The sequence below is a fragment of the Mytilus californianus genome, unplaced genomic scaffold, assembly GCF_021869535.1.
Source record: "Mytilus californianus isolate M0D057914Y unplaced genomic scaffold, xbMytCali1.0.p SCAF_10, whole genome shotgun sequence".
In the NCBI taxonomy this organism is placed as follows: Eukaryota; Metazoa; Mollusca; class Bivalvia; order Mytilida; family Mytilidae; genus Mytilus; species Mytilus californianus.
Genome location: NW_026262582.1, coordinates 33,875,826 through 33,886,398, shown reverse-complemented (window position 1 = coordinate 33,886,398; position 10,573 = coordinate 33,875,826). Strand labels below are relative to the sequence as shown.

The window sequence follows — 10,573 nt, the reverse complement described above, 5'->3', positions numbered from 1 at the left end:
CCATGTTCATAATACGAATGTGTGCACATCATGAAGCGAGTACTCAATCAATCGTAATTCTACTATCGTCTGATAAGGCACTCACATGCAATTCCTGGTTGCTTATTTGACCCTTTCTACTTTGCAAAATCAGAGTACTAGATATTGAGAAGGGAACACATTAAACATGAAGTGACAGCTATTGACTGATTCTACTAGTGCTGCTCTTAAAGTGTCATAAAAAGGTGAAACTATATTATAAACCAATGTTTTTCGCTAATTTATAGTACTGTCAAAATGTCCAATGGTGTTTTCTTCTTCCTCTGTGGAAGACGTAGACGTGACACTTAAACATGTTTCTTCACCTTCAGAAGATTTCGTAGTACCTACACATAAAGTACATGTATAGACCCGTTATCGAAAAAATATAAAAAAGGGTGACATGAAGCATCAATTATATTGAACCGAGAAACTGATCATACGAGCCATCAACACCGACTCTTCCGAAAAAATGATAACAGACATATTGGCACCCATACCACATCTTCCTATTTATATAATAAAAATAAATGACTAACACCAACGTACAACTGACAGTCCGTTTAGCCTATTTCTAGCATTAATAGCACACAATGTGGTTGGGTTAAATCCGTTTAACATGCTGACATCCCCTCTATCTATCTAGCCTGTATGTCGTCAAACTAAAACACGCTTCTAAAACCTGCATAGAAGAGCTTCCAATAGAATGACCACTATCTTCAACATGGATATTAAATTGCGGTATATAGTTTCGAAAGCGCAGAATCAAATGTGTTCGTTACTAGAGCATGATAGTTGAGGTAGCTACAGCTTGCGAAATCAACAAATATAAAAATCAACACTTCAAACATGTTTCGTGAGATCTTATCAAAATTAATCAAAATAGAAAAGTTTTGTAAGGGGCAAGTAAGAATTTAAAATTATCTGATCTTCTGGAGAAAAAAATATTTAAGCTGACATAGTAAGTATATCACGTATGTTGTCCTTACTTTTGAATGATGTAAGATATTTCCCAAATTTAAATATATAATTGTTCAATGTTTTTCTATTAGCAAAATGTTACAGAAAAGAAGGTTAACAAATGCGGTATACCGTCTAATAGATTAAAACACAATATATGGTGTGCTTTCAGTGTTATCTAAGAGAGGAGAAAGATATCAAAGGGACATTCAAACTCATAAGTCGAAAATAAACTGACAACGTCATGACGAAAAAGGAAAAAGACCACCATACAAACAACATTACACAAAACACAACATAGAAAACTAAAGATTGTGCAACACGAACCCACCAAAAACATGAAACACTGGGGGTGATATAACGTAATTCGGAAAGGAAAACATACCGTGCTCCACTTGTATATACTTCGATCAATATCATTTTGACGATAACAATTATATATAGACAGCAAACAAGTACTTCAAAACTGACATCTGCTTTTCTGCAATTTCTATAAACTTGCGTTCAAATATGTAGCTGTTTTTTTTTTGTAAATAGTGAAAGAGCTCATGTCTATTTTACAAAAATTAAATGAGACGATTCAATAGAATATTTGAAGGAATGTGCTATCATTCACGAAAGAACCGTGTAAAGGAAACCATGTTAACGTGATACCTCATTCGTTTGTAAGATACATGGCATACGTTATCAATAATACCAGCAAAACGATCCCCACTTAAAGGTTAGAAGAGTCTTAACAGTTTTATAAATGGCCTTGTATTTAATTGACATTTTGAACTTTCTCCTTCCTTTAAGACTAGTATCCCAAAGGATAACTGCTATGCAAATGCTTACTTTTAATTTTATAAATTTCCGCTCATGATATCGTCTAAGGGAACTTCTTATTAAACAATAAGATTATATTATTTATTTTTAGCTGCTTCGTACCGTTTATCATACAAACGATAAAATTCTGACATCAAATAAATGAACCTTTAACCGACTGTGCTATATCAGATATTGCAAATATTGTGTTTTATACACAAATGCGGTTTCAAAAACTTTCAACGAAGAACGCTATAGAAATATGTGTCATACAACTATGAACAATAGAAAATCGATCAAACATATTTGAAAACGTGTGGTGAGAAAAGCCAAGGCACGATGCACGTTTGATTTGTATCAGATACTTTATTTTTCTGCCAGTGGTAGTTTTGAACAAGTTATCAACAAGTATCAAATGTCTTTACTGTGTAAATTGATACATTGAAAACAACAAATTCAGAACATCTGTAATTATCAAACATATCAAATGTAATTTAAGTAAAACTCCATCAGTTCATGTCACGATACTTTGTTTTTCATTTCATTGATGAATATGCATGACTCAGTTGTGTTTAGCTTATGTGTACTGTATGGTGGTGCCATGATTGGGGAGAGTCATGCTGGTATGTTATTTATTTTCATATCAAGAACCACTATTTGTTCTGTTTTTTTTTTTTTGGATAATAATATCACTTTATAATAAAAAGAAAAGACATTTGATGTGAAAGTAAGAAGAGAAAGATAAAATTATAATTATGACTACTTTTTAAATGGAATGAGCTTCTAATTAAATAAATAACAAACAGGCAGAAAAAATAAACACAATACACAAAACAAACGTGGACCATCGTTGCTATCAAATAATTATGGAAATTAAAAATTAGATAAAATATGGTTTTAAGGGCGACTAAACTGCCTACACACTTCGGATTAAAACAACCACGGATATGTTCGAATTATATGACTGCTTTAAAAAGAGGTCACTGTTAGAATTGATATTTTTTTTTCTTTTTCGTCTTTTAGAAAAATGTAAGTACCCATTTCGGAGAATAGGAGATGGCTGCTCCTTCATAAGTAAGGATAAAACGACTAAAGATAGAGCATCTGCAAGTGTATAATTTATTTATTTTTTGAAATATTCAATATTTCGTTTCAACTTGAACTGGCTACAGAGCGATATCGTTATGGCGAAATGAAAATTCCTTTTGCTTTGGTGTATTGAAATGATATTTTAATATGCATTAGAACTTGTGAACAGATTTTAACTAACATTTAAAAATTGTAAAATATTTAACGCAACTGCAAACATATTGAATGCTCAATACATGTACATGATGATATTTGTCTAAAATACGCACGTCGAAGGTCAATCTACGTCATTGTTGTGGCATCACGTAAATTATTATTTGTCTTCATGCCGAATGCATACCACTTCAACCACAATGAAATGCAAACAGATAGTTTCTAATTGGCAACAGAAAGTTTCGCTTATGTATCTTGATTATCTAAATAAAGTATGAGTTAAACTGATATTTTTCTTTATAAATGCAGCCGTAAAAAAGTAACACAACTTTTCACTGATTTGACCAATTTCCCTTGTTTAACCATGCATCAGTATAAATAAGAAGATGTGATATGAGTGTCAATGAGACAACTCTCCATTCAAGTCACAATGTATAAAAAGTTAACAATTATAGGTCAAAGTACGGCCTTCAACACGGAGCCTTGGCTCACAACGAACAGCAAGATATAAAGAGCCCCAAAATGACTTGTGTAAAACAATTTAAACAGGAAAACCAACGGTCTAATCTATATAAAAAACGAGAAACGAGAAACACATATGAACCACACCAACAAACGACAACCACTGAACAACAGGTATCAGTCCTGTTAAACAAGGTAATTTAGTATTTACTAAAACTTACAAGAAAGAAAAGATAAATCCATATAAGGACAAATATGATACAGGAAGCTGGAACCTTTGTTTTCAATATTTGTTCATAAAATTATCATCGGCAAATTTAAGAAGGTATTATATAAATCAGTCAATACCGGAACATTTACTATTGAGTTGGTGATACCATTGAGAACTATAAGTATACCAGCTGCCGTATGTTCCCTCCTAAATTTTTTTAAAACCAAAAGAATGATGCAAATTATTTTAAGTTTGAATAGCACTGGCAAATATGAATAAGATAGAAATGTAAGATTAAATCATATTTTCAATCAGCAGTAATACTACGTAATGTCTTTGAATCCAACTAAAACAATCCTTATGATTGTGTCGTCCTATAACAAACGAGAAAGCGAATCAAGATATGTCTGATTTTACAGGATTGTATATATACTGCCATGTTAATTGAGGACGTCCGTTAATGCAACATTTTACAAATTTACAGATTGTTGCCATTTCCACTTCTCATTGTGAAATTTTAAAACATTTTTACTTCACAAAATATTTTACAAGGCTTTGTGTTTACGGCGTAGTGCATATCTTGTCACCTTTGAGACTATGGAAGAGGCCATGTTGATGAAGTATGAACTGCAACAAATGAATACAGGTATATGCATTATTAAAGAGTTTTATTTTTTGTTTTCTTTGGTTGTCTTATATTGTAACACTGTGTCCTTACAAGATAGCCTGCAAAAATCGTTTGGTTTCAGCAGAAAAGAAAGCACAAGACACTTACATTAGGTCTGGAAAAAAAACTGACGGTCATGTCCAGTTACATTTCTTGCTTGAACAACATTTATTGTATGGAACTCGATTTCAAGTTTAACAATGTTAATAAATTTAATGGGCATTAGCTACTAAGTTGACAATAAAATTCAAATATAATTGTTTTTCCAAACATTTACGGAATTATAAATTATATTTCGTCATTAGCAGTCAGTTTTTGTTGAACTTTGTCAAAATAATCATTTGAATCCGTATTAAGACGGACTTCAATTTAACCCTTCAGTGGGATGGGCTACGAATGGGATAAGCATGTTTAGTTATGTTAAAGAAAGACCCTTTTTGTTAACAGAGTATGCTCACAAAAAATCATTCGTATACAAGTAAAACAAGCATTTAAATCGTTTTAATCCATAACATAAAATCAAACAGAAACATCGTCATTATACGACTTCACGTGCTTGTCTGCGTATTTAAATCTATATTTCTATAGAAAATAAGAAAATTTGGTATGGATGCCGATGAGACAACTCTCCAGCAGAGACCAGATTGCAGAATTACCCATATATTTGCAATTGGCTAACCACTTGATATCGCGTGACCGACCTTTAGTACTATTGTCAAATTAACACTCCCCTACCAAAGCGTGTTTGCCAAGAAATCGATAAAAACTGACATTGAAAACATATGAACTAAAAAAAAAAAGATTGATAAAGATTTTGTCGAAGCTTATGTCAGTCAACTTACGAAATATGACCGAAAAATACATATTTTTGTATTCTTCGTTACGTATAGCTGTGATGACAAACGTCATTGATTTATCATAGCACAATAAAAAAATCAAAATATTCATTTAATATTTTGAGTTTTTCTTCAAGGTTTAAGTTTCTTTATCGGAGGGCGAAACATCGACTGATACGTATCTGACGGAGACTGGAGATAGGTAAAAAATGGCAAAATGATCAAGATGACGTACAAAGCCTTTGGCGCTGGAGAACCTGACTTAAATAATTCTAGTCCACAAGACTGCATGATGTTTAGGGCTACAGAGAGATTTGCTTTGAGATATTCTGTAACAAACCCGGATGGACAGGCGGCTGTATTTGTGAGAAATGATTAAAAATAAAAACTATTTTTATTATTACGTTGTTGTTGTTATTGAACATAGATAAAATTAAGCCATTTAGTGTTATAAAAAGTAAAATAACAAAAATACCGAACTAAACGGAAAATTTAAAACGGAAAGTCCCTTATCAAATGGCAGAATCAAAAGCTCAACCAAATCAAACGAATGGAAAAACAACTGTCGTATTCCTTACTTGGTAGAGACATTATCCTTTGTAGAAAATGGTGGATTAAACCTGGTTTTAATTTATTGCTAGCTTAACCTCTCACTTGAATGACATACAGACATTATAGGTAAAAATGACAAAAATTGGGGTACAGCAGTCAACATTGTGTTAAAAATTTTAATCCCTATAAAAACAAACGTATAGACACTCTAAAGACAAAGAACATACGCAAAAAATAAAAGACTAGAATACAAAAAATAACCATAGCACAATAACACAATGACGGGATGTATAAACACCGAGCCTTGCCAAAAGGATATTACCAAGTATGGACTAAATAGTAAAGGTTAACAAATAAACAAATACAAATCAGAAGAACACTATAACACGTTATCAAGATGATAAACAACGTCAGTACATAAATCTAAACTTCATGTCTTTTGTGTATTGCTGTAGAAAAGTTGGAATCTTCATTGATCAACTTTTAGTATATGAAGTACCTGTTGTGTGAAAATCATTACGCAAAGTAATGTCATTACATGTTTTGAATTTAATGTAATTTCATAAAAATCCGATTTGGACAGTAAGATAATACAGCATATTCGATTAAAGTCACATACCTACGAAATGCTTACTCCACATGAAGGACCCAACTATACAATGCATATGTTGTGCCATTCATAATTTGTACGAATTTTTCTTATTATGGATACATTTAAAGAAAAATACATTGATACACTAACAAGTCCTAATTGCATTTTGTTTAAAGTTTATGAAAAACCATAGAGAAGAATTGTATAATTCTAGATGATAGTAAATGACAAAATTTAGATTAATGAAATAGATAGAAACTGTACAAGTACAGTTCTAACCCTTTATTCAAACAGGTCAAGCTCAAAAACATATTCAACCCCGCCACATTCTTTATCTGCATGTCCAAAGTCAGTAGCCTGAAGTTCAGTGGTTGTCATTGGTTCAAGTCTGTTCTAATTTGTGCGTCGTAAATTGTATTGTATCAATTTGGCCGTTTGTTTTTTCGTTTGAATTGTTTTCTATTTTTCACATGGGGCTTTTTTATAGCTGACTATACGGTATAGGTTTTTCTCATTGTCGAAGGTCGTACTTTGATCTATAATTGCTTTTATCTTCATAATTTGAACCTTGATGGATATTTAGTCTCATTGGCAATCATATCACACCTCCTTATTCTTATATAAAGAACGGATATAATACAGGTCGAAAATGTATTACGACTGTTTCAGGCTGGTCAAGCACTATTTCAGACTTTAACTTATGTTCAAAATTAACGTCGAGGAACAAATCAGTTATAATGGGAAAAACCCTCTCATTTTCAATAAATTGATATTATATTAGTATGTGATATAAAGACATACATTTAACCATATGTTATTTACATTCATTTAGAGGGAGACATATAATAGTATGGCATAGTGCTTGCAAAAAATAGGTAAAACATACAAATTGATATGCAAAACTCATAATGCGAGAGAAACTGATATCACGATGGCAAGAAGAAAGAGGAAGACAATACGAACAAATTTGATCACACAACACTACATAGAAAACTAAAAACTGATCAACACGAACCCACAAAAAAACGGGGATGATCTCAGGTGTTAGAAACAATCATTTAAAGGAACTAATATATATTATAGATTGTGACTTGGATGGAGAGTTGTCTCATTGACACTCATACCACATCTTCTTATATTTATATAAAGTTATATTAATATAAGGAATCTATAAACCAATATTATAATTGGTTTTATTTATTATTGTTCTAAATATATTTTATCTCTGAAAGGCCCCAACATGACAAAGTGAGACAGCCTGCCAACAAAGTAAACAAAAAACATATATGAAAGACAACAACTTACTGCTGAATTATGTTTTACTGTACAAATGTCTATTAAACAAATGCTTGCATTGTCAGCGATATTTGATAGAATTAAACCTTCTTATTTTGATTGTGTTATTTAATTGTTATAATACTTTCCAACAGTAAATATATGACCTTGTTCTCGGTGAAACAATCTTTTCTACAAATCTATTCGTGGGGAAAGTTTTTAAACAATGCTGTGTATAATTCAAGATTATTGTTAAATATTATTAGATATTTGCATTGCATATACTATGCAGTTTATCATTTTGTATCTGACTTTTAAAAACCTTCATGACGACTATTTAAAATCAATTCAAAATTGTAAAGGGATAAAAAAAAATTGATTAAAAGCGGTTATAAACGTACTGTAATCTGATTGCAATCATACATATCCATTAGTTAACTCGTTAACCAATTTTAAACTGAAACGGCATTTTCTTTCTCAACATCCCAGAGTCGAATTTGTTTATTTTTATTTTTCATAATCAGAAGTGAACGTGACGAAAGTTTAAGTAAAGGAGGAGAGAAAATTTTAAATAGTATATGATTGATTGTTTTTTCAAACCACCAACAGAAACAATTTTTTTTTGTGTCATGTGTGTCTTAATTTGTAAGATTTACTGGAATTATTGCAGATAAAGAGTGCCGGAGGCAAGCAGTTGAATGTATGATTTTAAAATTTTCGACAGATTTTTTTTCCTAGGAAAAAAAGGCAATACATTTTAACTGCTTGAATTGTAAGACTGATAAGTAATAGTATCAATATTGAATAAAGGAACATGAGCGGAAATAATAAAGGTGTTTTATTGAAAATATTTGCAACATGAAGAAGGAATCATCTTCCCAATATCACCCATTGTTTATATGTCATCATTAATAGCACTAAAACATGTTTCTTGAACTTAAAGTAATAGATGTTTAAATCATTTATGTTGAGTAATGTAAGAACAATGATAAAATAAAAAAAAATCAAATTTGCATTGTTACATGTATACTACATACTACTCAAAACTAACTGAATGATTTTTACTGAAAAAAATGACTTCGCTGACCACCTTCTGTTTTCATATGTATGTGTTATTGAACGGATAATGATTATAGCAATAATATATCATTTAAAACAGCTTGTGGACAGGTTATCGTGAAATGATAATTTTATCATAAATCTTTTGTTTGAAGCTTTTACGTTCATTCTATACATTTATAGGCCTATTTCACAAATTGCTTGCTGAATGTATCTCTGGAAATATGCATGATGTTAACCGTATTGTAATTGTAATCAAAGATTTGTTGAAAAAAAAAAAATTTAAGTAGAATATGTTTTAACAAGGCAACGAAATGATTGGACAGAATAAAAAATTGATCATAATGGATGGTAGTAAAAACAATGAAACAACCTAAAAATAGGAGAGTGAAACCATCCCGCTCACTCCATCCCCCTTTAAAAAACGAATTACCGAGGAAAGAAAAAAGAAAAACGACAATGCATAAAAGCATGGTATGGAACAAAAGTTATTCTGTCTGATTCTGTTGACATGTGTTATTTATTTGAATCTTTTACTTAAACCGTTTAATTTCCTCTGTTGTGACATTTAATATGCATTTAGTAAAATCTTAAAGGAAAATCTTTCAAGAAAACTATTCGAACTGTTTAGGAGAGGAAACCAAAAAAGATCGAAGATTATGCATAAATTTCAAAAACAATACAGGACAACAATAATTCCTTCAAAAAAGTGCTTCATTATTTTTCGATTATGGACCTTTTGAATAACAAAAATTAATTGTAATCTATTCATCTTTATATATACTCAGTCTGTAATTATTTGATCATGTGAAGTTGACCATAACTTTATACAAGTTTAGTTACAAGCAAGGATTCCAAAATCGGAATTATTTCGATAAATCATTTCATAGTCCAGCTATGAGAGATCGAGCGTAAGAAATGCTTTTCATTAAACGTACTACAGTCAAGTAGTCAATTTGGAGATACAATAAAAACGAAAAAGTTTGGTCTCCTTCCTCTCGACTACAATGACTTTGTATATAAAGTATAACCTTATCAAAATGTCACTTTCAAGTACTTTCCTTTGGATTAAGTTAGAAATATGACAGAAATAATTAAACTTGAACGGTTAGGTGAATTAGTTTTTATTCTTTTACAATGAGATCAAGTTTCAACCTTTTTCTAACATATTTAAGAAATGTTTGGTATAATGAAACTTGAGCAATTCTCTCAGATTTTTGCTGCATATCTTTACCTCAAATACTCATTAGATATATCAATTTGGGGAATACATCTGATACAACAAATAACATCAAATTGGCCGATTTCTGGAAGAGGAAAATATAAAAACTACTCTTTTCCCGACCTTTTGTTTTTATGTTTATTATACCAACATGTAAAAAATAAACATAATGATCATGATTTTAAACTTAACAAGTTGCAACTTTTGTACACTGCAAAGAAAATGAACACATTAAAAGACAATCTTGAAAACCAACAACAACTTTTCTGGGAATAAGAATCTAAAAACTTCATAATTACTTGGTCACATCTAGGATAATCTATGATACCTTTTCAGTACCCTTTATGCAGGGATTTAAGTAAGCATATTCTTTTGTATTCAATTGTAAAACTGAAAACCATTTTAAAATAACGCGTTGACAAATTTGATCTTTTATGAATGAAGTGATGGTTTAGGTCAGTTTGGGTGTTCCACTTACTTTTCTATGTATTTTTTACAAATCTTGGTTTCAAATCTTACATATTTCGCGCGTTCTTGGTAAACCCAGAAAAGCGCTATGAATGCACAAAATGTATAAAGTGTTTTTTTCGCCTTATACAAAATTATTTTACTGAAACGATATCATATCATGGATATTAAGACGACTTTAAAACAGACCAAATACTGTGGAAAA

The 10,573-nt window shown here is 31.0% G+C and overlaps 1 long non-coding RNA gene across 1 annotated transcript; it reads left to right on the top strand.

The window, feature by feature from the left end:
* Positions 1-2,418: 2,418 nt before the first annotated feature.
* Positions 2,419-5,600, top strand: LOC127717986 (uncharacterized). Its single transcript, XR_007989508.1, has 2 exons — positions 2,419-4,343; positions 5,338-5,600. It is a non-coding gene; the product is annotated as an uncharacterized LOC127717986 (long non-coding RNA).
* The last annotated feature ends 4,973 nt before the right edge of the window (positions 5,601-10,573 follow it).